Source organism: Leopardus geoffroyi, chromosome D4, assembly GCF_018350155.1.
Source record: "Leopardus geoffroyi isolate Oge1 chromosome D4, O.geoffroyi_Oge1_pat1.0, whole genome shotgun sequence".
Classification (NCBI taxonomy): domain Eukaryota; kingdom Metazoa; phylum Chordata; class Mammalia; order Carnivora; family Felidae; genus Leopardus; species Leopardus geoffroyi.
This window is the reverse complement of record NC_059342.1, coordinates 70540890-70557654: the sequence shown is the minus strand read 5'-3', so window position 1 is coordinate 70557654 and position 16765 is coordinate 70540890. Positions and strand designations below refer to the sequence as shown.

The 16765-nt window shown below is 37.2% G+C and overlaps 1 protein-coding gene across 8 annotated transcripts in view; it reads right to left on the bottom strand.

Moving 5' to 3' along the window:
• PALM2AKAP2 (PALM2 and AKAP2 fusion) overlaps positions 1-16765 on the bottom strand; it is a 454391-nt gene that overhangs the window by 412592 nt on the left and 25034 nt on the right. The gene's annotated exons all lie outside the window — the stretch shown is intronic.

The window sequence follows — 16765 nt, the reverse complement described above, 5'->3', positions numbered from 1 at the left end:
TATAGAATCTCATAAAATTTAATACTTAATGTAAAGTCTTCTTTTAAGCGTTCCCTCTCTCCCAGCTATAAAAAGTTGCATTTCAACCTGAATTTCCATGGCTACCATATGTGATACCCCATACTGCGTCCTTGTTACACTTCCAGTCGTATTATTGACCTAATACATTTTTGCCAGCCATGTTCATGTTTTGACTTTCCAGTGAAAGGATCATTTTATCTGGTGTTAAATTGCACAGTTTGGAAGCATAAGAGGGGATGGGGAACAAAAAAAGGAATAGGGAAATAACACATCTGCTTTCTTGGATTTCCTTTCCTCTTCACCTCTAAAGAACTCCAGGTGTTATAGACACATCCAGGAAAAGTGTTCAAATACATATTTGAGGAGGATGAGAACTTATAGAGTAAGTTATCAGAAATAGTTCAGACTTTCTAATGAGACACTAGAGGCATAACTGTGAACATGAAGTTACATCCTAGAGGAATTTTGAGAGTGTGTAAGACAGTTGTATGTAAAAGGACATCAGGAATCGTTAAAGGGTTTGAACAAACAGTCATTTAAATCTCATTTGGCTAGGGGTGCCTGGGTGGCTCAGTTGGTTAAGTGTCTGACTTCAGCTCAGGTCATGATCTCACGGTCCATGGGTTTGAGCCCTGCGTCGGGCTGTGTGCTGACAGCTCAGAGCCTGGAGCCTGCTTCGGATTCTGTGTCTCCCTCTCTCTCTGCCCCTCCCCTGCTCATACTCTGTCTCTCTCTGTCTCAAAAATAAATTTAAAAAAATAAAAAATAAAAATAAATCTCATTTGGCTATAAATATCTGGGTTGGGTGCAGAACGAGTTGGGTGATATTCATATCTCTTCCTTCCCATTTGATATAATCTTTTAATATATTATAAAACTAATCCATGTTCACAGTTGAAATTAGATAATAAAAGAAAATTTTAAATAGAAATAAAAATCACTCCTTATTCCATTACCTAGCAACAACTTATTCCTTTCTATGTCTATATTATTAACCCACTTAAGTTCTTACTGTGCTTTCCTGCTTTCTTCACTTAGTAATAGATCTGAAGTATTTTCTCATATTTTATTCCATGAAAATATAAATTTTAGTGGTGAAATAATATTCCACCCTATAATTTCTTTAATAAATTTAAACATTTAATTTTGGGATAGATTATTTATAATTTTTCATGATTACAAATAATGCTACAATAAACATCCTTATATAAAAATCTTTATTTACATCTCTGACTTTTCTCTCAAGATAAAATTTTGAAAAGTGATGTTACAGAGTCAAGTGGCATAAATGGGTTCCAGGCTTTTGATTTATATAGACTAGTTGTCCAGCAGAGAGGTACCCAAAAGGAGGTAGCAATTTGCACCACTAACGGCTATGTGTGAGAGTCTTTCCAACCATATTCTTACCTCATGAGGTCCTACAGTTAAAACATTTTGCTAGTTTAATGGGTGAAAATGACATCCTGTTGATTTAATGGGATCATTTCTTGTGAATTGTCTGTTCATGTCTTTTGCCCATTTTTCTATTGGGCAATCAATCCGTTATTGATTGTAAAGAGCAACCCACTCTTTTTTCTGTCCTATATGCCACAATCAAGCTGTCATCTTTAACCTTTCAATTTTGCTTGTGCTGTTCCTACTGCACAGAACTGTAAAGTTTTACGGTAGTCATATAAATACACACACACAAAAAGATAGATAAATAGATAATTTATACATAGGGTGTTAAAATTTACACACACACACACACACACACACAGTTTCTCCCTTTCCTTTGTGTACACTAAGATGACTTTTGTTTACTGTCTTTTTTTTTTTTTAATTTTTTTTTTTCCCAACGTTTATTTATTTTTGGGACAGAGAGAGAGCATGAACGGGGGAGGGGCAGAGAGAGAGGGAGACACAGAATCGGAAACAGGCTCCAAGCTCTGAGCCATCAGCCCAGAGCCCGACGCGGGGCTCGAACTCACGGACCGCGAGATCGTGACCTGGTTGAAGTCGGATGCTTAACCGACTGCGCCACCCAGGCGCCCCAACTTTTGTTTACTGTCTTACTCTCATTTGCTTACTGTCTTGCTTCAAAGTAAATCTAAACTCCATGAGGCTAGGTACCATATTTATCACTGTGTGTCCAGACCTTTAGCACAGAGCCTAGCACATAATAAGTATTCATTAAATGTTTGTTGAGTGAATGGAAGAGCAAATGGTCACCCCCACAAGATGCATTCATACCAGCCTTCCTGCCCTGTGTCTCCTGTGCCATCTCTGAGGGGTTACACAAATGTGACAGGGGTGAGAGGTAGGGAGGGGAGTTGGTAGGGGAAATACTTTGGAAGATTACTTTGCCTGCCTCCAAAAACAGCACCCATGCAGTTGAAGAATGAAGACGAGGTTTTTGGTTGTTACACACCTTGGTCTCAGGGATGGACAGGGAGAGAGGTACGAGATATCTTCTATCACATTTCACTTGCAGAAATGTTTTGAATATAGTCATGACCTCTGTTTTATGAGGCAGAGACAATGTGCAGTCTCAAATTTCAGAACTGTGTATTGACATTACTTCCTGTGTTTAAGCCCAAAGTCCAGTATGTTTGATCTTTAACATAATGGACAATTCACAGCAGATATGTGTATCTAATTTGTAACCAAAGGCCAAGTATAACTAATAATGGTGTGATGTCTGTGTGGCTACAAGCATAAAGGAGGCAGGAAATCTATCATAATTAATGCAGCAAAATGAATGGTAATTAAGTTCAAGTTCACTTTGTGATAATTTGGAAAGGGCCAGTTGGAAGTTGCCATGGCATTACCTACAAGGAAAGTGTTTACTATGTAAATTAAGAAAATTACAGAAAGAATCCTTAAGTTACAGATAATTAGATGATTTTTTAAGCGCTCTCCAAGGACTTCAAAAACATATGTTTCCATTTAGAGTACTGACATGCTTATTTTTTTAATGTGATCTATTCCTGAGGGCAAGGGAAAAGACTTCAGATAACTAACTAACATTACCCTAAGTTTTTTTTTTTACAGTACTAATGGTTTTTGCTTTAACATTATTGACATTATATAACGTAATAGGTCATTTATTTATGTGGTATGATATTTACAAAGTAGAAAAGAGGGTATAGTACCAAGTGCACTCTTTTTCCCCTCTCATTCCATCCCTCCCAAGGCTCCCCTTGGCATCAAGCAAACACTTTTGTCATTTCTTGGCTATACTTACAAGGATATTCTATGCATATTCAAGCATATTTGTAAATTGCCTATTCTAATATAAATAATACTATATTTTAGATATTTATTTGCAACTTGCTTTTGCATTCTGCTTTGGAGATCATTCCATATCAGTATGTAGAAAGCCGTCACCTCCCCTTTTTTAAAAAGTTTTTTAATGTTTTGTTCATTTTTTTTTTAGAGAGAGAGAGGCACAGAGTATGAGTGAGGGAAGGGTAGAGAGAGAGGGAGACACAGAATTCAAGCAGGCTCCAGACTCTGAGCTATCAGCGCAGAACCCAACGTGGGGCTCAAACTCATGAACTGCAAAATCATGACCTGAGCCAGTCGGACACTCAACTGACTGAGCTACCCAGGCTCCCCTGTTGACTCCCCTTTTTTAATATCTAGGTAGTACTCCATTATATGGAATACTATGATTTACTTAACCAGTCCCCTGTTAATAGATCTCTTAGATCAGATTCTCCAGAAGCAGAGCCCAAGATGGATCTTCTTGCACAGTGATTTTTGAGAAGTGATTTCAAAAGAAACCTACACAAAAGCCAGGAAGAAAAGATAGGGCTGGGGAGGAAGCTAAGGAAAGATGTGGCTTTAGTCACGTCTAACCTCAGCCTGATCCCAGGAAGAGCTCTGGAGCATGCATGACCACCAGGAAAGGGTGTTGAGCTTTTTTCTAGACATTGGTTTTGGATACATCCAGGGGTAAACTTCCAGCCATTTCCAAGTGAGAAGGATCCTTCTCAATTGAGGATAAGTCTCTGGAGAAGGGTGCAGCCGTAAGCTATTGACAGCCAACACCTACATGGCTAGTTCTGGCCCAGGAAAATGGATATTCTAGGCACTATACATTTTTTAATGTTTATTTATTTTTGAGAGAGATAGAGAGATAGAGATAGAGATAGAGACCCCCCCCCTGTACAAGCAGGGGGGGTAGAGGAAGAGGGAGACACAGAATCTGAAGTAGGCTCCAGGCTGTGAGCTGTCAGCACAGAGCCCGATGCCAGGCTTGAACTCACCAACCATGAGATCATGACCTGAGCGGAAGTCAGACGCCCAACCAACTGAGCCACCCAGGTGCCCCATTGGCACTATACATTTTTAACTAAGGTAGCTTTATAATATATTTTAATTTGTAGAGAGAGAGCTGCTGGTTACTGGTATCCAGTTTTCAGAATCTTCCTCTCTACTCTGGCAGATTTAGTTTTCCTTATACACTTAAGAAATCTTTAGTGATTCTTTTGGCATTACTTCAAATTTATAGATTAATTTAGGGAGAGTGGGCATCTAATAACATTGAGAATTCTTCTCCAAGAGCAGGCATTTATTAACTTGAACTTCTGCATCTCTTAATCACGTTTTGAAGATTCCTTCATATATATCTTAAACATTTTTGTTAAGTTTATTACTAGATTTTTATTTTTCATGGTGCTGTTGCAGATGGGATCTTTTTCCAGTTTGTTTTCTATCTGGTTGTTGTCTGTGTTTCTCCTCTTTAATTCTATAAGTAAATTTCTATAAATAAAGTAGACTGGCATTTTCCTGAATTCTGAATTTAAGAAGTAATTGTGTGTGACACATAAGAACATCATTTAAAAGTAATTTAAAAATACATTGTGTATGACACATAAAAATTATTTTTCTTTGAGGCTGGTTTTTTTCAGGACAATATGTACATGACAAGTTTTTACATTCTTTATTCTAACCAAAAAGAATTGTTTTTTAATTTTATTTTTTTAATTTACATCCAAGTTAGTTAGCATATAGTGCAACAATGATTTCAGGAGTAGATTCCTTAGTGCCACTTACCCATTTAGCCCATCCCCCCTCCCACAACCCCTCCAGTAACCCTCTGTTTGTTCTCCATATTTAAGAGTCTCTTCTGTTTTGTCCTCCTCCCTGTTTTTATATTATTTTTGCCTCCCTTCCCTTATGTTCATCCGTTCTGTGTCTTAAAGTCCTCATATGAGTGAAGTCATATGATATTTGTCTTTCTCTGACTGACTAATTTTGCTTAACATAATACCCTCTAGTTCCAACCACATAGTTGCAAATGCAAGATTTCATTCAAAAAGAAAATGTTTTAAAGTATTTATCTGAGCACCATGCTCTCTAGCCTGTGTAAAACTTCTAATATATAAATTCTCTTGATGATTTGAAGAAAGTTATAAGAATTCATGTATTTGTTCGTTTACTCATTCATTCAACTAATAACTGAGTGCCTGCCATGTGTCCGGAGCCAGGAATACTGGACTGAACAAGACAGTCTAATTCCTGCTCTCACAGAACACACATTCCAGGTGTGGGGTGGCTGGGAAGAGTGAGGAACTAGAAAATAAGCAAGGTAAACAAATAAATCTACAACAAAATATCCTATACAGGTGAATGTCATGCAAACAATAAAGGAAGTTGTGACAAAAAGTGGAATGGAGAGGGAAATGAGATACTTTAGATAATAAGGTAAAGGAAGACTCTTGGAATAAGTGCTATTTGTCTCGAAGCTTAAATATTATGAAGGTATCAAATATCTCAGGACAGAGCATCCAGGTAGGGGAAACAGCATGTGCAAAGGTCCTAACTCATGAAAAAGGCTGGTGAGTCTGAATAACAGAAAGGCCACTGCAGCTGGAGTTAGTGGAGGAAAGAAAACTGGAGTGATACAAGGAGCTGGAAGAAGTCCAATCTACTTGCCCATGGATAAAAATGGTGCCAAGAAAAAGGAAGAGAATATTCAGGAAAAATGTCTAATCATCATTGAGATGTTATAGTTATATTTCTCATCTTAAGAATTAAAAATTGCTTTGGGGACACTTATGTGTGACTAAAATGGAGCTTGTGAATTTGAGATTGATAAAATGGGGTTTTTTACCCCCAAAACAGCACGTCCTTGTAGGATGAAGTAGACAGCAGCCAAAACTGAATTAGGATAAGAAATAGGAAGAAAGTTTTCTGTAATGATAGAACATTAAAGTTTATTTTTAAAGTTTATTTATTAACGGGGGGGGGGGGAGGATCAGGAAGAGAGGGAAAGAGAGAATCCCAAGCAGGCTTCTCACTGTCAGTGCAGAGCCCAATGCGGGGCTCTATCCCACCAACCGTGAGATCATGACCTGAGCTCAAATCAAGAGTCGGATGCTTAACCCACTGAGACACCGAGGTGCCAAACATTCAAGTTTAAAAATTGAAGAGTAAATTTTGCTTCTATCCAAGATGGACTGATAGAGACCAGACTTGCCCTTCTACCTTAAACAACTAGGAAATCAGACAATACATATCAAACAATGGTTTCCACATATTAGACAATAAGCAGGACTATGCTCTCTTAAAGAAGGATAACAAATAAGGTTAAGACATAACCCAGACATTGGAGGCCTCACTGAGTTCAGGGGCCCAGAAGAACAAAATAGGTATAATTGGTTGAATAGAGTACCAGAAAAAGGGAGCTGCATAAATAGTGAGCACCAGGGATCTGCATAGGGGTCACCTTGACTCCATGGCTGAATACTTTATGGCATTCTAAAGAGAAAATTACCCAAAGTGAGGAAAAGAATCACCAGAAAGGAATATGAAGAATAATTCCTGGAAATTACATGAGGTTGTTGAATAGTCTATTCCCATTCGACAGAGTAGAACAGTCTTACATACAAGGGCTACTGGGCAAGATATTCAGAAAAGTTTGCCTCACTTTGAGACCAAATTGGCCCTATACAAAATGTTGTTCTACACATACCCTAAAAAATCTTAAAATCAAGGCTCCATCCGAGGCTTGGAATAAAATACCAACTGATTCCATATCATTTCACTGTCAACACTATTTAAAGGAATATAACAAAATCTAGGAACCCACAATAAAAAATATGCAATGTCTGGTATCCAATAAAACATTACTGGGTATGCAAAAATATAGGAATATAAACCCACAACCAGGAAAAATATCAACCAATAAGACCCACACTAGAAATGTCATAGATAATGCAATCAGTAGACCAAGTGAAAATAGCTATTATAAATATGCTCTATACTTTCAAGAAGGTAGAGGATAACTTGACTATGCTGGAGAGAGAATGGATAATATACAAAAGACCCAAATGGAATTTCTAGAGATAAAACATGTAATATTTAAAATGAAAAAATTAACTGGATTGGTTGAAGAGTAGATTAGATACTCTAGAAAAAAAAAATAGTGAACTTGAAGGTATAGTAATAAAAACTATCCAAACTAAAGCTCAGAAAGAAAAAGACTGGGGAAAAAATGAACAGAGCCTCAGTGATATGTGAGATAATACATATGTAATTGGAATCCCAAAAGCAGAGGAGAGGAAACACAGGAAGAAACTTTATTTGAGGAATAAAGACCAAACTTTTATCAAACTTGATGAAAACTTCAATCCTGCAGATTTACAAAGCTCAATGAACCCCAAGCAGAAAAAAGATAAAGAAAACCAGACCACAGTATATCATAATTAAGTTGCTAAAAACCAGTAATCAAGAGAAAATCTTAAAAGTAGCCATAGAAAGAAGATATATTATATAGAGATGTAATATGTATGTCAAAGATATGACTGACATTTCATCAGAAACTATGATGGAAGAAGACAATGACATCAATCTTTAAAGTACTAAAAGAGGGGCATGTGGGTGGCTCAATCAGTTAAGCATCCAAGTCTTGATTCTTGATTTCGGTTCAGGTCACGATTTCACAGTTCATGGGATTGAGCCCCACCTTGGGCCCTGGCAACAGCCCAGTGCCTGCTTGGGATTCTCTCTCTCTCCTTCTCTCTGCCCCTTTCCTGCTCTCTCTCATGTGCATGGGAGCCCACACTATCTCATAATAAATAAATAAACATTAAAAATAATAATAATAAAGTACTAAAAAATTCAATCTAGAATTCTTTAATGTTGAAAATATCTTTCAAATATGAAAGTGAAATGCTTTCAGACAAAAGCCAAGAGAATTCATTGCCAGCAGACCTACACTACAAGAAATGCTAAAAAGGAAGTTCTTAGGGTGGAAGGAATATATATTAGAAAGATATTTGGATTCGTACACAGAAATGAAGAATGCCAAAAATGGGAAATACGGACAAACATAAATATTTTCTCATTTTAATAATCTCTTTTTAAAAATTGCCTATTTAGGGGTACCTGAGTGGCTCCATCAGTTAAGTGTATGACTTCACCTTAGGTCATGATCTCATGGTTTGTGAGTTCAAGCCCTGAGTCAGGCTCTGTGCTGACAGCTCAGAGCCTGAAACCTGCTTCAGATTCTGTGTCTCCCTCTTTCTCTGCCCTTCCCCTGCTCATGCTCTGTCTCTCTCTGCCTCAAAAATTAATAAATGTTTTAAAAAAAAATTTTAATAATTGCCTATTTAGAAAAATAATAACAATATATTACAGATTCATACCACATACAGAAGTAAAATGAATGACAATAGTGCAAGGATTAGGAAGGAAAAATGGTAGTACAGTGTCCAAAAGTGTTATGTAATTTGCAGAGTGTTATAACATTTGAAAGTAGAATGTGATAAGTTAAAAATATATGTTGCAAACACTAGAGTGAGTAACCAACCACACACACACACACACACACACACACACACACACACATATTAAAGCAAAATGTATAGCCAATACAGAAGAAAAAATACAATTCTAAAAGTAATAGTTAATCCAAAAGAAAGCAGGAAAACGGGAAAAATGAAGGAAAACATATGGATCAAATAAAAAACAAGTATCAAGACAGTAGACTGACACCAAATTATATTGATAATTACATTAAACACTAATAATCTAAATACTCCAATTAAAAGGCAGAGTCTGTCTCATAATTAAGGGAAAAAAAAAAGGTTAATGACCAATGTTATGCTGCCTATTCAAGGGAAAAAATACTAGTTTACAGACACAGGTTAAGAGAAAAATAATGGAAAAGATGTAATCTGAAAACAATATAAAGAAAGCAGGAATGGCTATATTAGTATCAAACAAAGTAGACTTCACAACAAGGACTATGATCAGAGAGGAAAAAAGGGACATTTCACAAGGATAAAGGAGGCAAATTCAACACAAAACTTAGTAACACCAAATGTGTTTACACCAAATAATAGAGCTTCAAAATGCATGAACCCAAAACTTCTAGGAATAAAAAAAAGAGAGAGAGACAAATTCAAGTTATATTGGTGATTTCAATGTTTCCCTTTCAATAGTTGATAGAATAACTAAAGGGAATCAATAAAAATATAGAATACCTGAGTGTACTATCACCTTGACCTAAATAATATTGATAGAACACACTACCTAATAGTGACTGCTATAAATTAAACGTGTCCCCTCCCAAATTCATATGTTGAAATCCTAACCTTTGGGAGGTGATTAGGTCAAGAGGGCAGAGCCCTTATGAATGATATTAATGACCTCTTAAAAGAGGTCTGAGAGCTCCCCTGCCCCTTCTAACATGTGAGGACACAGCAAGAAGCTGGAAGTCAGCAACCTGGAAGACAGCTCTCACCGAACTCGACAGGTCTCACTGAACAAGACCCTGATCTTGGACTTCCAGCCCCCAGAACTATGAGAAATAAATTTCTCTTATTCATAAGCCACCCAGTCTGTGGTGTTTTGTTATAACAGCCTGAATGGATTAAGATACATATTCTTTTCAAAATCACATGAAACATTCACCAAAACACTACATTCTGGTCCATAAAACATGTCTCAGTAAATTTAAGGACTGAAATTCCATAATGGAATTAAATTAGAAATCAATATTAGAAGAATGTCTTAAGAAGTTCCCAAGTATTTGGAAACTGAGCAACACATTTCTTTTTTTTTTTTTTTTTTTTTTTTTTTTAAATTTTTTTTCAACGTTTATTTATTTTTGGGACAGAGAGAGACAGAGCATGAACGGGGGAGGGGCAGAGAGAGAGGGAGACACAGAATCGGAAACAGGCTCCAGGCTCCGAGCCACCAGCCCAGAGCCCGACGCGGGGCTCGAACTCACGGACCGCGAGATCGTGACCTGGCTGAAGTCGGACGCTTAACCGACTGCGCCACCCAGGCGCCCCTGAGCAACACATTTCTAAATAACCCATGAGTCCAAAAAGTAATCACAAATTAGAAAATATTTAAAATTGAATGAAAATGAAAACATATCAAAATTAGCAGGAGGTAGCTAAAGTAGTGGTTACAAGGAATTTATAGAACAAAATATTAGAGAGGATAAGTTTAAAATCAATGTTAAGCTTCTACCTTAAAGACTAGAAAAAAACTAACGGAACCTAAAGTAGAAGAAAGGAAATAATAAAGGTCAGAAATCAGTGAAATTAAAACTAGGAAAACAATAAAGCAGATCAATAATAGTCTTTGAAATAGTAAAAATGATAAATTTTGTTAAATTTATAAATGTTATTAAATTGCTAGATCGCAAAATATAGACACAAATCACCAATATTAGTAATCAACAGGGAAATTTTTCAGAGGCCTTATAAACAGAATAATTAGGATATATTAAGAAAAGTTTATGGCAATAAATTTGACAAATCAGATGAAATGAACAAATTATCTGAAAGACATAAAACATCAAAGCTCACCCAAGGAAAAAAAATAACTAACCTGCAAAGCCCTATAGCTATTAAATAATTTAGGTTAATAAGTGGAAACATTCCCACAAAGAAAATAATAGGCCCCACTGGCTTCTCTGGGTAAATTCCACTAAACATTTAAGGTAATACAGGGCCAATTATATACAAATTTTCCAGAAAACAGAAAAACAGGGAACCTCTCAAGTTCATTTTATGAGGCTGACATTACTGTTAACAAAATGATGCTAAGACATTGTTTTAAATAACAATGTCTTTCTCTTTAAAAAAAAAAAAAAAACACAGACCAACATCCCTTGTGCATATGGATGTGAAATGCCTTTAAAAATGTTTACCAAATTAAATTAACTAATACAGAAAAAAGGATAATACACCATGACCATATAGAGTCATCCCAGAAAGATAAAGCTCAACATTTTAAAATTAATCAATGTAATTCATCATTTAACATAGTCTAAACAGAAAACCATATGATAATCCTATTAGATGCATTAGATAACTCTCAGTAAACTGAATGTTCAAGGAAAGTCTACAATTTAATAAAGGGCATCTATGAAAAATCTATAGCTGTATCAAACCTAATGGTGAAGAATGCTTCCTTCTAAAATGAGGAACAAGGCAAGGATATTTGCTCTCATCACTGCTATTCACCAGTTTATTGGAAGTTTAGTAATAATGCAAAGTAAAAAAGTAAAGAATAGAAATAAGGAAAGAAGAATTAAAACTGCCTTCTAAAAGATGCCATGATTACACATGCACCCCAATGTTGATAGCAGCACTATTGACAATAGCCAAAGTATGGAAAGAGCCCAGATGTCCATCAACGGATGAATGGATAAAGAAGATGTGGTATATATATACAATGGAGTATTACTCGGCAATCAAAAATAATGAAATCTTGCCATTTGCAACTACGTGGATGGAACTAGAAGGTATTGACTAAGTGGAATTAGTCAGTCAGAGAAAGACAAATATCATATGACTTCACTATTATGAGGAATTTAAGATACACAACAGATGAACATAAGGGAAGGAAACAAAAATAATAAAAACAGAGACGGCGCAAAACATAAGAGACTCTTAAATACAGAGAAGAAACTGAGGGTTGCTGGAGGGGCTGTGGGTGGGGCTATGAGCCAAATGGGCAAGGGGCATTAAGGAGAACACTTGTCGGGATGAGCACCTGAGGTTTTATGTAGAGGATGAATCACTGGAATCTACTCCTGAAATTATTATTGTACTATATGCTAACTAACTTGGATGTAAATTAATAGATAGATAGATAGATAGATAAAGCAAGCAAGCCAGCCAGCCAGCCAGCCATGATTGTATATGTAGAAAATCCTATAGGATTAAAAAAACAATTGAACTAGGGGTGCCTGGGTGGCTCAGTCAGTTAAGCCTCTGACTTGAGCTCAGGTCATGATCTCATGGTTCATGGGTTCGAGCCCTGCCTCGAGCTCTGTGCTGACAGCCCAAAGCCTGGAGCCTGCTTCGGATTCTGTGTCTTCCTCTCTCTCTCTCTACCCCTCCCCTGCTCACACTCTCTATCTCTCTCTCAAAAATAAGTAAACATTTAAAAAAATTAGAATTAAAATGAGTTTAGTGAGGTCTCAAGACGCAAAGTCAAAAATCAAAAATCAATTGTATATCTACATAGTAGGAACTATATATACTACGTATAAACAATTGGGAATTGAAATTTAAAATGCCATTTAAAAACTATAAAGTGGTAGTTTTGCACAACTTAGTGAATATGTGAAAAGCCATCAAATTATACAGCTTAAGGGGACACATTTTATGTGAATTATAATCTCAATCTTAAAGCCCTATGAAATAAATTTAACAAATATATGCAAAACATGAGAAAATTATGAAGTATTGCCAAGAAAAATGAAAGACTATCAAGATAAATGGAGAGATATACCATCTTTAAGGACTGGAAGATTCAATATTGTTGAGACATTAATTCTTCTGAAAATGTCATTTCTTTAGATGGGCAATACCTGGATATAAATTAGAAAAAAAGGTCGATTGCATCTGAGATGTTTCTTCCAACATCTGAAAGAGTGCCATGGGAGGGAGGCAAGGGACTAAATTTATTCACTTTAGTTCCAAAACACTGAATGAAAATCAAAGGATGGATATTACAGGGAGACAAAGGTCAACTCAGATACAAGAGTTTTCTAATTGCTAGCACTATCTGCAAAGAATATGAGTCCCTCTTACTTTCAGAGGCATCCCTAGGCCTCTTCAAGTAGAAGTAGGAAGACCAGAATTTGGAATGATAGGAAGAAAATTCCAAACTTTGGTGGGATATTAGACTAGATCCTTTGTAAGTGAGGTTACTTCCATCTCCCAGGATCCAGGAAGCTATAAATATATAAACTATTTATATATATAAAATTTACATAAAATATAAATTATTCAGAGGAGAGAAAATCAAGGAAAGATGGGGAGGAATTTCTACTCCACTGTCCAATCTCATTTTCCCTCACTATCTCAGCTTTCAGTCTGACAGATTACAGTTAGCTGTGAAATATATGAAGCCGTGTGTGTGTGTGTGTGTGTGTGTGTGTGTGTGTGTGTGTGTGTAAATTCAAAGTAATGCAGCATTCGTGCATCTGAGAGATCTGAGTGCTTGGGAGAACATTTGTATATTTTATATTGTGGTCATATTTTAACCTCCTCCAATTTTAGGCCAATAGCAAATTCTTCCACTATCCCTTAAATTCCCCCCTTCCACTTTCAAGACTTTCCAGGCCCCTCCTGAAGGTACTTAAAAGCCATTTTTACAGCTTTTGTTTTGAAACATGCACATTCATTCTTGATTCTGAGAAGTGGCCAGTGCACCCATGCCGAAGTCAGGAGAACTATCACAGACAGGCAGAACTGCTATTGGGAACATACAACACATACAACTAATACCTTGTTTTATCTCACAATTGTACAGGACATGATTGTAACTTTGTAACCAGTTCCTATGTGTGTTGGGTGCACTGGAAGGAAGAGAAGGAAGATCTTTGTAATTTACACATTTGTAAATTATAGTTACTGAGCAAATATGTATTTAATTATTTAGAACATTGTATCCAGGGTCTCTATGTACTCTGTTAATTTTATCTTTGAATTTGGTGTGGGGGAAAAAACTCTCAATGCATATGTGAGAACAATTTAATTGCGTATCTATTACAAATTGTGAACGTGATATATTCTTCCTGATCATGCAGTAAGAAAATAGAAGACCATCTCGAAATTATGAAGAGCTTTAAAGTCAACTGGATTCTTTGAGATTGAGAGACATAAATTTAGAACAGAGATCAGATAGGCTTTTGGAGGAATATGTGAGAGAGAGAATTTCAGAAGAGCTTCCGGAAAAGAAAAAGATTTATTCTCCTAACTTCATAATTAATCAAGATACAGTTTATCTACAGCTGTTTTCTTTCAAGAACTTTTGCCAAATACTATATATTTTTACAGTACATATTTCTAGATTATGAACTACGTTGAAGATATAATCCTGGACATAAGCCAAAGCAGAATCACATGCTGGTGAGCAGAGGCTGGTAGGTAGGGAGGGCAGTCCCATAAGGATGAGAATGGGAGCCTTGTGAGGACTCATGGATGCCACTCCCTCAGGGGGAAGGCCACTCCATGGCTGAGCACAGACTTAGCAGGTTAAGAAAACAGAAAGCCGCTCCCCATTCCTGATGCTCGTGCCCATGTGAAAGAAGCTCTATTTCCACGACACTCCTGGCCTCATTTCACCTCTTACTCACTCTCCCCATGGGAGTCACTCAGTTGAGTAGTGAATGTGGTGGCAGGAATGTGACATGCAAAACGCTGCCTCTTTCTCTTAGAAGTGGGCCAGTCTATAGGGAGCATATGGGTTTGCTTAGCAACTCTGGGGACGGGCTCTGTCCCCATGGCAGGGTGCAGTGTAGCCTGAGATTGGAAGGCTTTCTCCCCTGTGTCTCTGTGGCTGAAATCTCCCTCTGCCCTTCTCTGAGAAGGACACCTGACATTGCACTTGGGGCCCACCTTAAGTCCAGGATGATTCCATCTTGATACCCTTAACTTAATTACATCTGCAAAGACTTTTTTTTTGAAACAAGGTCACAAACATAGGTTCTGGGGGTTAGAACATGGGTGAATATTTTGGAGGGCCATCATTCAAACTACTGCAGGATGAAAGTTCATAAATAAAGTCAAGAAGCAGAGAAGAAAGGAGGATGCTTCACCAATGACAACATTCCTCCATTCAGTGTAAAATGCACAACGGTGCTCGGTCAAGAGGCCTCAGAAAACTGGCAGAGAAAACTTGTTCTCATGCAGCACAAAGCACACCAAACAAATTAAGGATCAAGTGCCCTAAAAACTACCCACACAGGGGAGCAGCCTCAAGGCGGGGGCAAATGTATTGGCTGGATCCTACCTGAGGTCTACTACTAGGCAGTCAAATGATCTTAGGCAAGTCTTTCCTCTTTCTCTGGGCCTAGAAGTCTGTATTTACAAAATAAGGTAATTGGACTACAGCATTTTAAACCTCTTCTATTCAATTATTCCATGATTCTGCACATTCAAAGGCCAAAGATGTACTCAAACAGATGATTATATGAGAAACATATTTTCAGTAGAAGATGCAACCGTTTGATTATCTAGTGAACTGTGTACAAAGCAATATTTTTCCTGCAGTGAGCAAAGCAACGTGATCCAGAAACATCAAAACGGCGCATATTCTGAGAAATGGTTCCATTTGTAGCATTCTGATAGCTAACACTCTGGTCATTAGAGTTTACAAATTATGTTTTGAGCTACATTAAACTGCCAGCTTTTATTATAAATCAGGGTGCTTCTATTAGGATAAACAGAGGCATGGCATGGGTGATGGCTCCCTAATTGCCTTGCCTAGTCCAAGAAAATAAAATCAGATCAAATTACTACGTGGTATTAATCCTCTGAAATTTTTGATTTGGGAAAACTACTATGAACCGCTATAACGACACTTAACCAGAGTCTGATAGCAGAGCAGTGCCTCAGATTAGCATTGTTAGGTTGGTAACAGATGGCATGTAGATGCTCTGTTCCTGTCAAAAAGCCAGAGTCACCTGAATTCTTTGAGCAATGCTTCTACTGCGGATGAAGAGGGGACTGTTAGTTAAATGTAATCTGAAAACCTCGAGATTCGTTGTGCATTCTGAGAGGTTCTTACAAAATCATTATGATATAGTGTCCAGTGACATGGAATAAGACAGAGAATTGACGTGTAATTTGAGGGCAGCCGTGGTATTTCTGCACTCTACAGTCAGTCGACACACCCAGCCCTGAAATTTAAATCTCAGCCTACCTTTCCAGCCTTTACTTCTGCTGCTTCCTTTCCTTCTCTCCTCAAACTTCAGTTCCTCTGAAAAGTCCACCATTCCCAGAAAAAAAGCCCATCCTACCCCAGTGCCTCTTGCCAGGGTGGTCCCTCAGTCTGCTTTGGTTTACCTTGCCTCATGATTAGGCTTATACATATCCTTCCACCCTTCTTCTGGACTGTAAGCTCTCTGTAGGCAGGAACCACCTCTACATCCCCATGCTGCCATCACTCTTAGTGCAGTGCCTGCCATGGTTTACTACACACGGACTCTCAATGATCTTTGAATTACACTGTTGAACGTGGGTGATGTGTACCTGCAAGCTTGTTGTATTAACTGACATGTTTCTGACAGGTCATACATACGCAATAAATGGGGGATGTTGAATCGAATTCTGCCAGAAATTAGTAAGAGTTATCTCTTTCCTATCTGATGGGATATCACAAAGCTACATACAGAGTATTTTAAAGGTGTTCTTACTTAATCTGACATAACATATTGTATTATGTTATATCATATCATATATCATAGCATATCATATTACATCATATCAGTTTT